This window comes from Leopardus geoffroyi, chromosome B1 (genome assembly GCF_018350155.1).
Source record: "Leopardus geoffroyi isolate Oge1 chromosome B1, O.geoffroyi_Oge1_pat1.0, whole genome shotgun sequence".
Lineage (NCBI taxonomy): Eukaryota > Metazoa > Chordata > Mammalia > Carnivora > Felidae > Leopardus > Leopardus geoffroyi.
The window spans coordinates 192,942,625-192,963,397 of record NC_059327.1 but is presented as its reverse complement, the minus strand read 5'-3'; the positions used below and the strand labels follow the sequence as shown (position 1 = coordinate 192,963,397).

Below are 20,773 nucleotides of genomic sequence, written 5' to 3'. Positions count from 1 at the left end.
TCTGCTCCCTGTGGCTTTTCTTTCTAAAAAAATTTTTTTTTTAACGTTTATTTATTTTTGGGACAGAGAGAGACAGAGCATGAACGGGGGAGGGGCAGAGAGAGAGGGAGACACAGAATCAGAAACAGGCTCCAGGCTCTGAGCCATCAGCCCAGAGCCTGACGCGGGGCTCGAACTCACAGACCACGAGATCGTGACCTGGCTGAAGTCGGACGCTTAACCGACTGCGCCACCCAGGCGCCCCTCCCTGTGGCTTTTCGATAACACACACTGCACAGATTCCATCTCACCTACCTCATTCACTGGCATGCATTTGCTCCTTCATGTTCATTTATTTTTGAGGGAGAGAGAGATGGGGGCAGAGCGCAAGCGAGGAAGGGGCAGAAAGAAAGGGAGACACAGAATCTGAACCAGGTTCCGGTCTCCGAGCTGTCGGCACAGAGCCAAACATGGGGCTCGAAACCAAAATCATGACCACAAGATCATGACCTGAGCCAAAGTTGGACGCTTAACCGACTGAGCCACCCAGGTGCCCCTCACCACCATGCATTCTTCTCTAAACTTCCATCCCTCTCAGACAACTACAAGAAAGAAAGAAAGAAAGAAAGAAAGAAAGAAAGAAAGAAAGAAAGAAAGAAAGAAAGAAAGAAAGAAAGAAAGAAAGGAAAGAAAAGAAAAAGCAATAAAGTAAAAACCTTTCCAGATAGAAAAATTAAACCTCCCCACATAGTCTTCCTGAGTTTGTTCCCTCAAAACACAAGAATCCAACCTTTACATTATCGATTTGCCCACATTTTTTAAAGGCTCGTTCCACCCTCAACTTTGACTTGACTCTTTTATCTAACACCTAATCTAACATTTCTGCAGTTCTTTAAATGGCATGAATAAAGCACTGGGCACGAGGGGATGTTAATACTGCTAGTAGAAAACAATTTAAGCAGAGGGGAGCCTGGGCAAGTCACAGAATCTTCATGAACGCACAATATCAAATTGTGCAGGTTTGAAATATAATCTATATCATATCTGCAGACCTTCAGATTCTGAAGCATTGATAGTTTATTCTTCAGTTTATTAAACAAACAAAATTCTACAATTTACCTCCCTTTGCTTTTAAATAAAATGTGGTAGAAATTCCTGTCAATAGAGACCTCTACACAAAAAGATTTGCTATCAAATATTTAAATTAAAAAAAACACAGAAAAACTTTCAAGTGTTTCTCTGAGGTCTTAAGTTTTTTTTTGAAGTTTATTTATTTATTTTGAGAGAGAGAGATTCAGGGGAGGGGGAGAGAGAGAGAGAGGGAGAGAGAGAATCCCGAGCAGGCTCCACACTACCAGTGCAGAGCCCAACGAGGGGCTCAAACCCACGAACCATGAGATCATAACCTGAGCCGAAGTCACAAGTTGGGCCCTTAACTGACTAAGGCACCCAGGCACCCCTTTTTTTAAGTTTATTTATTTATTTTGAGAGAGAGAGCGTGTAAGTCGGGAGGTACAGAGAGAGAGAGCAAGGTCTTAATTTTTATTTATTCCCCCATAAGAAATTATGTTAACTAATTTATACTTAGTGTTAAATATAAATATTGGCAAAATGGATATTTTTATATATGTAATTACAGGGGGTGAGAATAGAAATTTAAACTATATTTTTTATAATAATAACTAGTGCTGCTAGGTATATAAGAAAATAGACTTCCGTATATATATTTTTGAATTTTTATTAGTTTTCTTTGTTTTTGAGAGGCAGAGAGAGACAGAGCGCGTGTGGGGAGGGGCAGAAAGAGGGGGAGACACAGAATCCGAAGCGGGCTCCAGGCTCCGAGCTGTCAGCACAGAGCCCGATGCGGGGCCGAACTCACCAACCGTGAGATCATGACCTGAGCCGAAGTCGGACACTCAACTGACTGAGCCACCCAGGCGCCCCTTCCTTCTATATTTCTGACAGGAGTTCAGAGGGAAATAAACTTAAGGAACAAAATTTGCCATATCCATTAAAAGTCTTTAAATATAAAAATAGTTTTAAAATCTACACTTCTTCTATCCAGTACTTTTTCTTTTATGAATTTATTCAAAGGAAAAGAGGACCTTTCTTCTCAAAGATTTAGTAAGGGCATGTTCACTCAGACACAATGAACAGCAGTACAAAAAAAATAAAGATTCAAAACAGAAGATCAGCTAACTATACGAAGTTCTTTCGTGAAATAGAATATTACACAGGTACTTAAAGGGATCTTGTAAACGAAACCTCTATGAGAAAAGATGCTGATTATATATTGAGCAAGGGTAAGAGCAACTTACAGAAGGCATACAATATAATCTCAGTTTTGTAAAAAAACAAATAAACAGACATTTGAACATGGAAAACAAAGATCAGCAGTACATAAGCCAAATATTAAGTGGTTTGTCTCTAAGCTAGGCATAATTCTATTTTCCCTTTTTTCTCTTTTGTCTCTCTCTCTTAATAATTTATTGTCAAATTAGCTAGATACAGTGTACACAGTGTAGTCTTGGCTTTGGGAGTAGATTCCTGTGATTCATCGCTTACATACGACACCCAGTGCTCATCCCAACAAGTGTCCTCCTCGAGGCGCATCACCCACCTTCCCCACCCCCCCAAACTCCCACCCCCATCAACCCTCAGTTTGTTCTCTATATTTAAGAGTCTACTATGGTCTGCCTCCCTCTCGATTTGTAACTTACTTTTCCTTCCCTTTCCCTATGGTCTTCTGTTAAGTTTCTCAAATTCCACATATGAATGAAAACATATAATATCTGTCTTTCTCTGACTGACTTATTTCACTCAGCATAATACTCTACAGTTCCATCCACGTTGTTGAAATGAGCCGAAGACATGAATAGACACTTAACCAAAGAAGACGTCTTTTCTCTCTTTTCAAAATTGTCTTCAAAGACCATATATCACTGATTTTTTTTTTTTTAACAAATGTATTATTTCTCAAAGAAGGGACTTTAGACTAAGGATTTACCTCTCATGGTCATTCAATAATTGTTGAAAACCACTAATTCCTAGAGTCATTGAAATGGGTTTGTTTTAATCCGAAATTACTTTCAACTTAGTTTAATAGTTAAGTGTAGTAGTTAAGCTGACAGATATAGAGTCAGAAGTACAGGACTTGGGGGATCCGTTTAGAATATCCAACCAGTGGTATCAATGTGTGATGTCATCAGCTGTTTGGGAGGGATCCATAAATGGGGCATGTTGCTCAGATAGAACATTGGGAAAACATTTAGTAATTCCATTAGCTGTGTCATATGTATATCATTGTTCCTCACCGACCTCCCACCACCAAAACTTTTGGCATTGTGAGACCAAAATAATGACAGTTATATTTCTAAAAATGAAGAAGAGGAAGGAGGAGGAAGAGGAAGAGAGAGAGGAGTGCTTAAGGGTAAAACACACAAAGAGCTTTGAACACTGGAAATTATTTTTCTGCAACCTTCATATGATATATTGCCCAAAACTCGAGACTATCACCAGCCTTGATGACTTTTGATGTTTATTCCTACACTACATAACATTAATTTGTATTTTGCTACACACATAAAAAAATCCAGATTTATTTATGTCAAATGGAAAGACATGCATTTGCTTTCAAACAGTCTATAAAGGCTTTTAAGGCTACCAGAGGTGTCCTCAGAGGGACGTGAAAATCTAGTTCATATGTATTAAGTACAAGGAGACAGAGAACATTTGGCAAATTATTGAACAAATGTTAGGAGTGTTAAGTGTAGAATGAATGAATATGCAAATAGATGAAATAACATTTGCAGTCCCATATTGAATAAATTCTCATCGTGGATTGTTTACCCGTAGTTTATGCAAATCTTCTCAATTCACGCTGGCTGATATTTCTAGAAATTTGGGGTCCTTTGATGAAGGGGCCAGCTAAAAATTCTGAACCCACTTCTCCAGAATTGGAAAATCTCTATCCTTTTCATTATCTGTCCAAAAATCTTTGTGATAGGAGAAGAAATGAAAAGTTAATTTTTAAAAAAATTGGAGGAAGAGGGAAATAGTGAGAGAGACAGACAGCCTTCCAATTCTTCCAAGTGGAATTTTCAACTGGGCTTTTCTTTAATTAAACCAATCTAGGGAACCCTCAAAATCATTTTTCTTTAGAATCTTGAATCTTCACCCCCACCCCCGCTCCATCAGTTTCTGAAACTCCTTTTGATGATCTAAATATTTTAAATTTTCTTTTGCACATAATTTTTTGGAGGAGTTGACAGAGAGTACAATGCAGAAAAGAAAAAAAATGAGTCAATTGTTGTGGTTTTAAAGTACTCTAAAGCAACTTATTTTTTACTGAAGTCGATTATATTTTATATCAGAATTCAAATTTTTATACTTCTAAAAATTATAGTAAAAATGCATGGTAAAAGCATGTGTTCACTTGTTAGATTATATGAGGGCGGTTCCTCAAATAGGAAATAAAGGAATCACGCCATAACATGGTTCAAGTCATACGATTAATGGCAATAAAAAATTTAAAACTTAGGATGGAGACGGGAAAGAGATACCGCAGATTTTATTGCAAGACCTCGATGACTATTTCTCGGTTTTGCTGGAGTAGCACGCAACTATGACGTCTCCATTTGAAAGAAATCAGCTTTGTTTTGGATTCTCTAAGAGACAGTTTCCATCATTTCTTTCCTGTGGATGCTTAACTGTTGAAATTCTTCTTTCATCCTGTTGCATTTGGTTATGTTCTCAGCTTACCCTGCCCTAAACAGGCCTCTTGTGAGTCGTGGAGGTCTATAGGTGTCTATCAGGATGCCGTCTCTAGCATACCTACACCGCAGACCTTTGGTTCTTTGCCCATGGATCAATCCCACCAGGCATCCAATAGTGTGAGCTGTTCATCTGATTGCCCCTCGATATCCTTTGCCTTTCCTGCTACTAAAGTCAGCATGTCAGGTACTAATTCATGAACTTCATGTATCAGTCTGATTTTTGTCTCATGCTAACGTGATACCTGCCTAATATAATTCATGGACTTCTAGAGCATACCCATTCCTTGGGATTCTCTTTGCCCTTGGAGAGCTGCGTTTGGGATGACTTTTTCTCAATGTGCATGAATGCATATTTTTCTTCTATACTAAGTGACACAACTATTCTGTCTGTCTTGATTTCTTACTCTGCCCTACAGGTGTATACTCATTCATAGTTTGACAGACTTTTCCGTTCTAATGACTACTTGGACTATTTCCTTAATGGAATCGCTGAAACCTTAGGTATACTTAAAAAAATTTTATCTCCTGTATCACAAATGTAACATTCAGAAATGAGACCAAAATGCATAGCTCAACTCAGAAATATATGGCCAGGAAGGACTCTCCCAATCAAAAAGGCTACTTGTGGGCCTAAATTGAGCCCTTTAAAGAAAACGCATAAACGTTCTCAACTGATCAGGATCAAAAACATAATTTGATAATTGATAATAGTTATCATCGAGTTTTACCAATTCTATTTTAGTTCTGATTCACACACACAGAATCATGGGACTTTTGTTGCCTCCGGGGATGCTGAGCTCTGCCTCTCATTCGGAGGCAGACCATTTCATGTTGGACCACTGTTTTTTTTTGAAAGATCTTCCCTTTAAAGCGTGACAGCCTATCAGCATGTTAACTTCCATCACTCCCAACTAGTTCTGGTTTATTCATTCAACAAATACTATTCAGAGCCCACTGCGGTGTCAGGTGAAGTATCAGGTATTGGAGAGGAACGATGAAAAGACTGTAATCACTGTCTGAAGACACCTCCAATGAGGTCCCACCTGAGCCTCGTGTAAACAGGTAACCATGAACTACGAGAGCTAGGCCATGATGGGTGCCATGTGCCACATGTCACAAGCACAGAGTGAAGGGAGCAATTTAGTCCTCTGGAGAGGTGGATCGTGAAGGATGAGAACGGGGACACCAGGCAGGGAAGACACGGAAAGCACCCAGGATGGTTCATTCTATCCCCAGTTTAAAAATTCTTCACCTCGTCTTGATGGATGTAGGGCAACCCTTGTGGCCACTCTAATTGGTCTCTTCTCCCCGGTACGCTTACTTTCCTGGGTTCTGTTCACCCTTTGTAACTTCCTCAGGGAGGTTTAGCTTGGCCTGCCTTCTACAGCCACTTCTGTGGAGACCAGTTTAAGCCTCCAATTTGCTCTCATGGCATCCCGTATATTTTGGTCACGGCACTTATCACAACTGAAATCAAAGATGAATGAATGTATCTTCATTTTATTGGCTCTCTGTCCCTCACGAATCTAAAGTCTAAATCATATAGAATTATCTAGATGCCAGGGTCTAGATTATAAACCTCATGAGAGCAGGGACCATGGCTGTCTCGTTTACTGTATCTTCAGAGGAAAAGCAGACAGGAGGGCCCAGAAGAACACAGTGCGTATTTATCGAACAGACACACGAATGAATAAGCACGCTATTTCTTACACAGCGTGGTTTGGGATTCTTTAACCTACAGCGGGCTCCAGTTGGTTTAATGTGTAGGTTTACAGAATTGAACTTATGCTTGCAGACTTGTCCATCCTGCTTCTAGACACAGGGGACAGGCCTCCAGAGAATGGCATTTTATGAACAGTAGATGCCTCAGAATTTAGAATTCTCTGTCAGAAAGGGTGGAGAAGAAGTAACTGTTCCCAGGCCCTGAAGGGCGGTGACCCCAGAGAGAGGATGAGGAGCCCGTAAACAAAGGACACACGGTCAGCCCATCCTCCCCCATGGACCAGTCAGTACAATAAAAAGTAAAGGACACGCATGGAATCTGACAGCCCTCCTCCAATTTTCCATAGGTTTCGTGTACTCAAAACCCAACAGCCTCTTGAAAACCATGGAGAAGTTCTTTGAAGCCAAAGCAGACCATTAATCATTTCCCCAAACTGCCTTCTTTGCCTCCCTCGGAATGTGCTTCTTCCACTCTATTCCCTCCTCACTGACACCGCTCACCATGACCTCTGCCCAAATTCTACCCACTGTCTCCGCCAGGCCTGGCAGCCCCCACCCCCCTGCCAACAAGAAATAACTTCTCTTCGTGGGCTTGACGGGACAATTGATACTTGTTTGATGACACTTGTGAGGAAGCCTTGCATCATAGCTATGTACTTGTCTTATACGCCTGGTGGGCAGAATGCCAGGATGGCCCCCAAGATTCCCGCTCCCTGGTGTACGTACCCTGCAAAATCGCCTCCCCTCAAGCATAAGACCTGAGACTATAATGTTATATCACTCCGAGATATGTTACATTAAATGGCAGAGGGACTGTGCAGATGTAAATAAAGTCCCGAAACGGAGGAGTCTGTGTTCATCCAAGGGGAGATTGCTGTCATGGTGGGCCTGACCTAATCGGGTGAGTGGAATGGCAGAGAGAGTTGAAGGGAGAGAGAATTCTGTCGGTCCTGCAAGAACAAGCTGCCACGTTGTGCAGGGGACCATGTGCCAGGAAAGAGTGGGAGGCTCCTAGAAGCTGAAAACATTCTCTAGTTAACAGCAAACAAGAAAGTGGGAACTTCTGTCCTACAATGGCAAGAAACTGAATTTTGCCAGCAACCCTGAGCCTCATGCGGGATCATTGTCCCAGCTGAAACCTTGATTTCAACTCTGTGAGACCTTGGACAGAGGATCCAGCTAACCCGTGCCTGAACTCCTGACCCAATGTGAAATAATAAATGTGTCTTGTTTTCAGCTGCTACATTTGTGATAATTTGATATACTGCAATAGCCAACTAAAACACCTATCAGATAGGTTGTCTACAATTTTTTGCACATCATTGAATTCAATGAGTTTATTGAACTTTCATATTACAGTTGGCTTTGAGAGATTTCAAAGATGATTCAAAGAAGAAAATTAGGTAATATATGGTCTCTAGAAACCACATTACTTCAAGACTATATCCACAAAAAAAAAAAAAAAAAAAAAGGAGAGGAGTGTAAAAGTTTTAACTAGTCACTAGGTAGACTCTTGTGTTTTATAAAGAATCGAGAGACATGAATTTGAATCCTGGCTCTATCACTAACCAGCTGGATTCCCCTGAACAAGTCAAAGCCAAGTAAACTTCTTGGTATGTTATCTATGAATAATCATTATAATAGCTACTTCTCGCTGGTAAACTTCCATGTACCGGGGACTGCATACATATTATTTGCAAATACCATTATATCACTGCCAGATAAGCATTATGTTCATTTTACAGATGAAAACAGTGAGGCTTATAGTGAAGCTCAGAGATCTTAGGTGTAACAATCAAGGTCATATGGTTATTGCAGGACAAGGTTGATACCTAAAGCTTGTCTATCTCACAGTCTGGGTTATCTGCCTTTAAAACGAGGGGTTACTGTAAAGTCCTCTCTAATCAGACCATCCTGGAAATGCAGACTGAGTGTGCAACTTGCACAGCATAAGGCAAGGAGAGGACGCTCCTCCCCCACACCTCAGAAGGGAGTCACATGTGAGTTCCTGGCACTCCAAATATGGCCAGGCTGAGACAATGACAGAGACCCGGAGCCCGGGCAGGGAAACGGCACGGATTTAAGAACTCGTTTACTTAGAACAGTGGAAAAGGAAGTCAAGCGTGAACTTCTGAGCTTCAAAGATATTCTCAGGGCCCATTTGGGAATAAGCATAAATCTTCAAATTTATCCAAAGTTTAGCAAATTCACAATGACAAATGTAACAGTTCCCCTAAATTGAAGTTCATCTCTTGGCAGTTTCGAAGGCTTGGAGGGAATGCCAGCAACAAGGACTTGGAAGGAAATAAATCTTTAGATTCCCTGAAAACATAGATAGTTATTATGGAAGACATATGGAGGATCCCATACTGCGTTGAAAAAGAAAATTTATAAATGTCAGCTTCGTAGCAGCAATGTTGGAGGGATTTAAGCAATCCACACTTAACTATGATGAGAAAAATATGCTGGGGGTATGCATTTGCCATTAAGAACTAATTATTCTTAACCTGTGCTGTTTCTGGGAGAAGCGGATGAGGAAAGAAGGAGAGAAGGCTCCAGAATCCAGAGCAAGAAATTAGATTCTTTTTTTTTTCATCCAACAGATGACATTTAAAGATTCTCTCCCATTTAAAAAAGGTGCTGAGAAGCAGGATAAGGTCCACAACGCAGGCCTCTATGGCAGGAGAGTCGAGCTCTGAGACTCAAGGGGCCTCACTGTCTTCACCTCTGCGGTACAAATGGTCAATCCAACACCTGCTTCTGGGCACGTAGTAAGGATGGGATGAGACACTGCCATGCAGTCCTGCTTAGCCACTATTTACCACGGACCTCCTCTCTGTCCCCTCGAGCAGCAGACACAGAGGCTACGGAAACGAGTAGCCTCCACGGGCTTACAGATGGTCCCGATCTATGACAGAATTTTATAAACTGCAAAGCATTATCAGAACGCTGGTCATTTGAACTCATTCACCAGCCCAGGAGATTACCACTGGACACATTTGAAAAATGCCAACACAAGAATCCACTAAGTATCTGCTCATTTTTCTTTCAAATGATAATACCATAGCAAGAACTACTTATTTTGGACTAAAAATTGGAATCTGTGTCTCTTTTTCAACAAAACCATAGCTAATATTAGAGGGTCTTGTTTTTGTTTTTTGTTTTTTGTTTTTTTTTTTTAATTTCCTTTCCAAAAAGAAGTAATAAATAACATTGCAATTCAAAACCGGGGAAAGTAGGAAGAGAAAAGGTATCATATGCGCTCCCCGTGTCCCTGAGGGTCGGTCATCTCTCCTTCTCTTCCCGAAGGCTCTGAATGCAGATGGTGCCAATTAGTGCCCTGATTACAGCAAAGCTCAGAGCTAAGAATGGGAAGAACACAGTGGAAATGCCAACTGTCAAGAGATGCAAAGAGACCTCAGGAAGATACTACAAATATCTCACGAGAAATACACTACTTTTGAGAACTTCCATAACGAATGCCGACGAAGCAATGCTGAAAATGAGCCTGGATTTAATAAATCTTTTAATATTTCCACAGCTGGGCCGGCTTGCACGGGCCGGCGGACCATTTTCTTCAATAAGGCATGGCGCCGGTCTATTAGTTTATCAAGGCAATTATCAAGTGAAAAACAGTGGCCTCACTGCCGTGAACCTGAATAGTAACTCTCATAATTACTGATTTGGGGGCCCGTCTTTAAAAAAAAAAAAGATCTCCAAGTACTAAAGCGTTTTATAGGAAACACATTTGGGTACAGTGTCTAAAAGCATGAAGAACGATTAAGGGTATATTGAGCAGTTTGCTTACATAATTAGTCAGATACCAGGTATCATTTCTCTTATGGTTCTATTGAAGAGAAACAAAGAAGCAAAGGAACATTGCTATTTTATGCAGGCAACCTTAGAAAAGTTGACCGTTACTATTTTTTTTTTTTCAACATAAAAGTTGGACTTTCTTAAATACCTCCACCAAAACGTGAATAAACGTAGCTGGCGTCATCAAATGCGGGTCCTACTTCACACGTATAACATGATAAACGTTTCCAGAGGAAATTTCATGTGGATTTGAACATCTCTCAGGTAGCTAACTTCCACGTTCGAACTATTTTCAAAGCTGGCCTTAAGTCCGAGACACAACACGCGAACAGTCGTTCTTTCACTGAGAACCATCAGAAGGGAAAGAGAGGAGTGGCACGGAGATACCATGCACATCTGTGAGGCAGTACCCTCCCCAACATGACGGACTAGGCTCGCCTTCTGATAAGATGCTGGAAGAATGCTTTGTTTTTTCATTGCTCTCAAGGTAACTAACCCAACCTGGCAGAGCAAATAATGTATTTTTCAAAGTAAAACGAAGATGAACGATCAACGCGTAAGTAAGATTATTCAAAGGCAGGATGAAGTAAGACACACATACTTTTAGAAAAGTTTGTAACAATAACGTAAGGCTCTGTTTACTCCAGATAAGGTGGAGAACTTGTCTCATAAAAAAGGAGTCGCTTTATTGCCACGCTCCCAAGTGACCTTACTTCCTCCTTCTACAGATCTTCAAAATGATTATGAGCCTCAATTGTTGTCAGTTTGAAGTCTTCCTGACTTATTGAAAAGCCAAAGATACATGTTGCACCAGGGAAGCTATCATCAGAGAGTAGATTAAAGACAACACCAATTGGGAAAGGATCAACTTCATAAAAATAAACAAGTACATCATGATAGTTGCGTGAAGCTCATTCTCTCAGAATGAATAATAAAAGCAAACTACATGAAGGCACCAGGTTCTATAAGCTCCTGATTTCAGATATTCCAACATGACTACCTTGATTAAACAATAAATAATGAAACACACCATGATAGGTGATCTAAAAATCATGGACCCTCTACATTCTTAATGAAATCCACCTGAACGTTGCTTAACACAGTTGTAGAAGAGTGCTAATTTATCCCGACTGTAACAAATCCTCTATTTGACTTCATTTGCATAAATAAGGTGCATCCACAACCTGAAAACACAGCACAAATGTGACGATAGGGGGGAAGATGCTTAAATAAGCTCACCCCACTGAACAAGAACGTCACAAGCCAGAGTCATACAAAGGAAATACTGCACACATCCCAGCTTAACAGTGGGTTTTCAAAATGCTTTATGTTAAAAATATACCAATACCACATTTGGATACAGAGTCTAAAAATAGAGTGGTGACCCTTATTAAGAACAAGTTCACAATCAAAAGCGGAAGGCATGTATTTAAAAAGATCTGGCTAAAACCTGCTAACAGTCAAGTCCTACAAACAATAGTTCACTAGACCTTTAGCTCCTCCAAGGCAAGCGATGTTGCTCATTCGTCTTCTTATTGCCAGGGCACAGAAAGATGACACATGGAAAGTCCTCGAGAAATGTTCAGTGGATAAATAAGTGTTTCAACTGAAATTCTGTCCATTAAGATTCACTCAACGAGACTCATGTACCTAGTTAACCATTGCTAAGGATTACTTATTCTATGAAATTTGGTGGTACCATCAGACTTAATAGATTAGCAGACGAATCAAGTAGTGAAATTACCAACCCATAGCCAAAAGCATTAAAGGAAAAAAAAAATCAATCCTGGTGTTGTAGGTTGGGTCGATGTGAATCTCAAGTCCTTATTCTGCTTGTGGCTAAATTTCCAAATTGCTCTTTGACATTTTTGTTACTCCATGACACAAAATGAGTTGCTACAACTTGAGATTGCGATGATAGAAACGTATTAAACCGGGGGGAAATCATATGTGCAATAATGTGTCTGTGGTCTAAATAATCAGACCCCTTGAGTAATATTTGTACTATTGACCAGAGCTGCATTATTCACTCAATCCATTCTGAAAGCCTCATATTTGCAAGGTATTTTGGCATGATGGTTTCTGTCACGGCTGTAAGAAACAAAGGGTTTTAGGAGTTTAGAAAGAAGTCTTTGCCAGCCTGAGTCTTTTTTCACTAAAAGCATATTTGATCACTCACTTCTCAATGCCCCATGGTACTTTTGCTCCGCCTACTCCTCCAGTGTTGATGGTATTGCATTAGAGTTCATTGTTTATGTGTCTGACTCCCTCGTTAAACTATAAGCTCCTTTAACACAGGCGATTCTCACACTCATGTATGTATGCCCAGCATCTGCACAAATGCTGGCAAAGTCAACCGTGGAATGCCTGCAAGGTGGACTTTGGATTTAAATTTAGGCAGGCTTCACCCTGCACTCCCACCCTCTATTGAGGTGTTTTATTCTTTAGGTGGGGCTGGTGAGTACATTTGCTGAAAATAAACAGAGGCAAGACCACTGTGAATAACAGGAACAGGTAAATCTCTTAGAGGTTTTTTTTTTGTTTTTTTTTTTTTTTGTTTTTTTTTCATATGCTGAGTCATGCTCACATTGCTTTGGAGCTGCTCTGGAATTATCAAGATTTCATATCCAAGAATAAACTGGGATACTTGAAGGATCAAGTATGGCTCCCAGATTTAAGAAAGAAAAACACAGGATACCTAGTTAATTTTGAATTTTGGATAAACAACAAATAATTATGTAGCATAAATATGTCCCAAGCATTACGTTTGTGTACTTACATTTTATCTAGCAACACTGTCTTTAAGATGATGAGTAAATTGGAGGGAAAGAGGATTTGGTGAGATGTTTCTCGATAATTTTTTGTTATGTGGCATATTTATTTTCTTTAGCCCCCAGACAATAAATAACACTAGTACCTCCTGCCATTGTGATAACAAAAAACATGGCCACATTTATCCCTCTAGATCGTATTGCCATCTTGGTCTGAGAGCCATAGGAAGGACATGGGAATAGGAATGTATCCATGAAACCAAGAATCAGGAAATGCATGTGCCAGGATCCCATAGATATCTTAGTCACACAGAGTCTCAAAAACAACATATAATGTCCATTTCCTAGTTAGTACCTCATTCAGACCTCCCAACTAAGTTCTTAAGGGCAGTCAGAGGCCTAACATCCTCAAGTCTGTGTATTTGATAGTGAATTTTAACCCTATGATGAAAGATCCAACAATCGTCCAGGTTTCTTAACAGTTTGACATATAAAGGGAAAATTAAAAGTCACCAAATCCTAAAGATCAATTATAAATGCAATGATATTATACCTTTAACTTGTATAGCACTTGAAATTTATTCAAAACACTTTTCGGTCCATTAGCTCACGTGACCATTAGTATGGTACTTATTTATTGGTGAAGAGAGAGAATGTAACATCTGCTCAATCTATTGTCACCGCCTATTTGCAACTGTTGATATCATCAATTTGGAACCACAAACGGGGAGGTATTTAGTCTCTTTTTCTCCCTTTCAGAAGTCTGTCTGTTCATCTATCAGTTGCGAGCTCTCTCTTAAGTCTTTTTTATAGCTAGTCATAGATTTTTTATTAATGTCCCAAGAATATTTTCTTTTTGAGCTACTTAGCTGATTGTATTAACTTAAGGTAAGAGTTTTAAATAGAATGAAATCAAAAGTAAATGGAAAAATTTGTGATGAACTGTCCTCCTTTCAAAAATTGACTGTCTCTTTATGACAATGTCTGGCAAATAGCAAACACTTGTTGAGTTCTGAATGAATGAATCAAGGAATGAGTGCAGGAGCAAATGAATTTCAAATGAAAGGCTGCTTTCATCCTAACTTAATTTACTCCAAATCTTGCCAGCTTAATGAAGACTGCTATTTAAAAGGGCTACATGCTAAAATCATAACTTCAGAGGCTAGAGTCATCCAGAAACCACTTAGTGCAGCTCCATGCAAAGGAAAGCATTTTTCAGAGTCTTCTGAGACAAAGACATCTACATCCGTAGGAAACAAAAATGCCAGAGCCATCCAGTAACTTACCATCAAGGCTTACTCTGAGTGGGTGCATTCTTTTCCATAAGATACAGGGTTGTTTTTTTTTTAATGTTTTTTGAAGTTTATTTATGTATTTTGCGAGACAGCACAAGTGGAAGAGGAGCAGAGAGTCAGAGAGACAGAGAGAATCCCAAGCAGGGTTCCATGCTCTGTGGAGCCCAACGTGGGGCTCTATCTCACAACCACGAGATCATGACCTGAGCCAAAATCAAGAGTCAGACGCTCAACTAACTGAGCCACCCAGGCGCCCAAGCGTTCAACACTTCCTTGCTCCCTGAGCAGAACAGAGGATGGAAATCTCACCCTTCCCTGGACAGGTCAGACTTGTAATAATTTAGGACTTGTTTATTTAAGTCATCATCTTCCACTCAGTTTTTCTCCCAATTGGTCTTTAAATTCTTAAGGTTTCCATATAGAAAGAAGACGGGTCTGATCTGCCCAAATCCCAAGTTTTCCCTGCTATGTGCCAAATGACTGAATGAGTAATGGGAATTATCCTCTATTTTCATTCCATTTATTTATTCATACAATAAATATTTATCGTATGCTCTCCATGGGCAGCACTAAGCTAAAGTTACATGCTATTTAATCTTACTTAATCTTCACAAGTATTCTCTGATGTTGGCATTATTATTATCTTAATGCTGCATGTGAAAAAACGGAGGTGAAGATAGTTTATGCAACATGCCGAACATCCTGTCACATGCCTATATCACACAGCTGTAGGGGAACAAAGACTCAAAATGAATCTGCATGGATCCAAAGTCCATGATTTTGATCTCTACCACCATAATTTTTTTTTTAAATGAGGAGTTTTCAGGGGTGCCCGGATGGCTCAATCAGTTAAACGTCTGATGTGAGTTCAGGTCATGATCTCACAGTTCATGAGTTCGAGCCCCATGTCCGGCTCTGCGCCGACAACACGAAGCCTGCTTTGGATTCTCTCTCTCCCTCTCTCTCTCTCTCTGCCCCTTCCCCACTCATACTCTCTCCATTTGTCAAAAATAAATAAACTTTTTTTTTAAAGGAGGAGTTTTCAGAGAAACAAAATTACTTGACTGAGGAAGATCCCAGGGACCAGCTAACAAACGTCTCTTGAGAAAGCACAGGGTTTTTAAGTCCCAGCTACACAAACCTGCGCCTTCTAGATCTCAGGTGGACTCCATAGAGGTGTTATTCATAGAAAATACACAGGCACAGATTCTCGCCTTGTAAATCCCTTCTCCCCATGTGCTGTAGTGCATGCTCTTTGCAGGTAACTTTTCAAAATGGCCACGTCTGTGCCCCAGTAGTTATTAAATGCCGTGTCAAAATGCCTATGCATATATTCAAGGAATGATTTTCTCAGAAATATATTTTTAGTCATTCGATATGATATTGGGGAAAGAGAAAGTGGGGGAGAGAGGGGAAATGCTTTTAGCATTCCTATACAGCAAGCACAGTAAAAACACAGCTGGACGAGGTGAACCAATAAAAAGCAGGAGAAAAATAGTAACCAGAGATAGTGAAGCTACTTGAGCCTCATAGAATTTCCCTACCTTAGGGGGAACACATCCAAATACACAGGACATAAAAACACATATTACAAGACAACGTTGAAGAACTTAGTCAATATTGCAATGGTACCAGAGCTTTCGAGAAGTGGCAAAGAAAAAAAAAAAGGGATGTGAGAAAGAAAATGTTAAGGAGAAACAGCAAGGGTAGAAATGGCTCCACAGAGAGGCCGACTGGCCGGTCTTCACAATATCAATAGGACTTGATGGCTGAGGAAAACAAGAAAATAATGATATGGAGGATGATATGTCTTAGAACAATTTTCTTTTGTTGTTGTTGAGTGAGATGTGCCCCCAGCAGCCACAGAGAGGAACACAACAGTCTTTGGCTAACGTGACTGTGGAAACGTGTGGTCGTGCCAGAAATCCTTAGTCCAGACAGAATATGGAAGTCAAGATAAAATAACAAGTATATGATAGAAAATTACTGGGCCCCCCAGCCCCAAATTGCAAATAGTAGTTAAGGGATTAATGACAATTTTATCTGAATTGCCTCGGATCTCAATCTAGAGTCAGCAAGGCACACGTTAGAATTCAATCAAAAGACGGCTACTTAAGAAACATTTTCAAGGAGCTGGAAATATACATCACTGCATCGAGCCCTCACTGTTCACATGAGGCCACTGATGCTTAGAAAGTGATGTACACCAAACCACACAAGTAGCAAAAGGCAAAGCCACATTTGAGCTCAGGTATCAGACCCAAAGCCCCTGCCTGAACCCTGTTCCTCGCAAAGTAGGCCGATGAGAAGTGCCTTGAAACACGATGGTCACTTAGTAGTTACGTCGCTTTTTTCCCTAATGTCCAAGGCAATGCCAACCTACACCCGGTTTAGCGTCTGGAGTCTTCAGCCCCCAGAGGTACAAAGCCCCACACATTCTCAATCACCCTTGCCCTATTTCTCCCTTCCTGAACATAATCTACATGCCAGAAATAACAGTGAATGTGTGTAGTTGAAAGCTGGGGAGGATATAGTCTCTTCAATGCGGCATTTCAGTAGAAACTGCCCATCAGTGAGGTCGTGTACCTCCCAGCTGACCTGTGAGTCTCTGCACATTGAGCCCACTTGAAAAACACCTGCCCAATGGCACGCCTCTTCAGGGCACAGAAGCTACAGTAATGCCAAGGCCGTGCATTGTTATCGATAATAATAGTGCTAGGGGCACCAAGATGGCTCAGTCAGTTAAGCGTCCAACTCTTGATTTCGGCTCATGTCATGATCTCATGATTCGTGAGTTCAAGCCCCATATCGGGCTCTGCGTTGACAGTGTGGACCCTGGCTGCGGTTCTCATTCTCTCTCTCTCTCTCTCTCTCTCTCTCTGCCCCTCCCACATGTGTGCTCTCTCTCTCTCTCTCTCTCTCTCTCCAAATAAATAAATAAACTTAAGAAGAAGAATAACGGTCAGTGTTTCAAATGGTCTGAGGCTCTTGGACTGTATTATCGGACTTAATTTTCACCCCAAGCCAGTGATGGTAGTATTACACCTTACAGATGAGGAAATGGAGCTTCTGTCCACCCATCAAAGCATGATATGACAACCAAAAATGTTCACATGGGATCCTCCTGCCCTTTCTGCTACACGGTGCAAACTCCCAGGCTCTCCAATGTCGTGAGAGCCAGGAGCACTTTTTCCTTGCATCTCTCCCAGCAAAGAGAGATCTCCTGAGTGAAGTGGGAACAGATGAAGACCATGGCCAGCGTGGACCTGGGCACAGCCTAGGTCTCTGGAGGGGCTTACCATACCGTTACCCAAAGGGTGTTTGTGATGGTCACAGAGGGAGAGAATGGTGTGGGACACAACTCCACAACGTGTTCAAAAAGGGCCGGAGGACTCGAGGTGCTTTTTGGAGGCTCCCCGGGAGTGATCAACCTGAGAGGGATCACTTCTGTCCTTAGGGAAGGGAGACCACACACCCCGCGGGATGCAGAATTAGAAAGTAAGTGTGCAGGGGGCTTTGAGAGCCCCAGTCCTCCACTTCCCTTGCCTCCCCTGTCAACTAAGCCACAGTAATTATTTGTGATTTATGTTCCTGGGAACATGTGAATTGACCAATCCATTCCTTTCCCTTTAGCTATGGGACAGTGTGGAGACAGGAAACGGAGAGGGAAGGAAAGGTGCCCTGGCTTTGACTTTGGAGTCAAATGGCCTGAGGCCCAGTGACTCACCAGCTGGGGCTCTCTGGACCAAGTTTCCATTTTTGGAAAAGATGCTTTGCAGCTCTAACAGTCTTTAACTACCGATCTGCTGACAGAGAAGGAATTGCTTGTCCCTGCTCTCTTGCCCACCTGAGATTCCGCGTCATCCAGGGAGAAAACTGCCTCTCGGAACTGCCCACTTCTCCAGCTGCTGAAGAAACACCTCCCTGAACCTTCCACAAGGCAGGGGCAGGGATGCACAGCTCAATTTCACGGTCTGGTAATCTTGTCCACCTGGCACCTGTCCACACCAACCTCACCCCCAGCCCCAGTCTTCCAGGAAAACATCAGCAGTCTCCACCTGCCCCAGCCATATCCCACCCTGGTGGGGGGGGGGGGGTTGCGGGGAGGGGGAGTTGCGGGGAGGGAGTCCCACCCCCCTCAGGAGAGGAAAGGGCTGAGGACTAGAGTGGCTGAAGGAACATGATCAACACAGAGGAGCTTTCTGAGAGAAAGAGTAATAGATCTCGGAAAGCATAATGATTTCCTGAATTATTATCTCACTGGTTCCCCCCCCCCCCCCGCCACTTCAAGTAGATCAGACCATATCCTATGGCCTATGTGAAAACACCAACAGAGTGCTGTGGATCATGTTCTTCCCATTTTAGAAAGTCCAGTGATCTCGGTCAAAGAATTGTTTGGCCAACATTCTGTTTGGTGTTACGAACTTCCCCCCAAATGTCCATTACTCGTTCAATTATTCGTTCAACAAATACTTACTGAGCACCTATTATGTACAAGTCCCAGTATTAATCTGAGAATTCAGCAATAAACAATATGAAGCTCATGTTCTCAGGGAGATGACATTCTAATAGGATGGCGACAGACACCAAACAAATAAGCAGACACATAGGATTTACTCTAGCTTGGAGATAAGATATCTTAGAGCCAGAGGGACCCTCTAAATGCATAGAGATGCGAAGAGAGAAGGAATTTTTTTTTTCCAGTAAGGGCTAAATAAACCCCATCTGGCATATTTCTTGGTACCCAGGATAAATGTAATTTGGGGCGATTCCTTACATATAGAAACGTAGTAGTCAAGTCTTGTTTTCTTTCTCAAAAACGCAAGGCTGTCAGCTCCCTGGGAGTCTTCAGGGAAGAGCTGTAACCTCCAGTCCAGGGCTGGCAGGTGTTTTCCCAACCTGGCACGGACCGCCTGGTGCGCACACGGGTTAACGTGGCGTCGCCCGAGCTCAGAGCCCTGCATAAACAGTGTGCGTCAGGCGTTCTAAGCATCCTTCATCTTCCCTGTCTCCCCGTCCTGGGCTGTCAATCAGCTGTCACTTGCCCGCACATCAGCAGCATGTGCACATCACCAGGCTGTCAGCAAAGCAGCTGATGAGACTCCGCTCCAAACTGTCAATCATCTTTGTTTCCCTTCTCTGCTCGGGAAATATTTTGGCTCACGGAAACAAAGGAAGCTGGACAACAATGGCTTAGAGTCAGGCGTTCACTCCTGTGCACGGATATCAGTAAGATCTTAAACGGATACTGATCGTGCCCTACCCTCCGACGGTGTCGGGGTGGGATGGCGGGCAAAGGGAAGATCGAGCCCCTGCTGTATTAGTACAGGCTTCAAAACTGTAATCCTAGTTCCCTGAGCAGACTCTGATGGATTCACAAAAAATAAAAATAAAAAATAAAATAAAGGAAAAAAAAAAAAAGGAAAAAGCACAGGAACATAAAACAATGATAACTTGAAGTTATCTGAGCTTATGCCTCAAAAGAAAATAAGAAGGCTCAGAGGATGGACGACTGCATGGCTCGAAATTATTCACCATTGATCAGGCAGGCTTTTGGGGAGAGAGTAATTGTTGGATTGCTGAGTTCATTTATCTCCCGGGACTTCGGAAACAGCAGCTTCTCTGCACCGGACTCTTTTACTCTCCAGGGCGTGAGGCTGCCTGGGGGCACCCACACACAGGAAAGCGAGTTAACTCTTCAGGACCCCACGAGGTGGGCTCACCAGTGCTTATGACAGGAGTCAGTAAGTTGAATGACTCTGAAACAGCCCGCTGTCTGGCAGACCCACAGCCCCCCTCACCCAAAATACCTACTGGAAATGCCCATGCCCTTAAAAGCCCACAGCAAAGAAGTCCAAAGAGATGCTCATGGCAATGAGTTCCAATTGGGCAGCGAGTTCAAGTTGTCCTGCCGTCCCCAGTTTGCCATTGGGCAAAATCACCATGCATATGTTAGCGTAATTAATCAGCCCGTCACAGAATAAGTCCAAATACCATTAAGTTGTCCAAACTCCTCTAAAGTTTAAAAAAAAAAAAAACAACACTCTAGCAGCCTTGAAATACATATAGCAACAATCAGACCTTTTCATCATGTTTATCATGAGCCTTATTATCTAACAATTGCCCAGTGCTCTGGATTGACTTGTTCAGACATACGGTGGTTGGTTCCATCATCTCCGTGTTTGTGACATTCGGGATGTCTTATCCTCTGACACAGCCTTTCATACGTGCAACGCTGATTTCTGAAAACACATCTCTTTCTGATCTAACCAGACGTTAATTGCTTTTGTGCTGATGTATCTTTGCCTCTTGGTCTTATAGCACAACTAGCAAATCTGATCTCTGACAAGTTAGCTGAACCTAATCAGGACAGATCAGCTGTTACCCAAGGTGCCACAGGCAGTAATTTGAGGAT

The 20,773-nt window shown here is 41.8% G+C and overlaps 1 protein-coding gene across 11 annotated transcripts in view; it reads right to left on the bottom strand.

The window, feature by feature from the left end:
• The window catches only part of LDB2 (LIM domain binding 2), a 383,786-nt gene that overhangs the window by 219,234 nt on the left and 143,779 nt on the right, over positions 1 to 20,773 (bottom strand). The window lies entirely within an intron of this gene.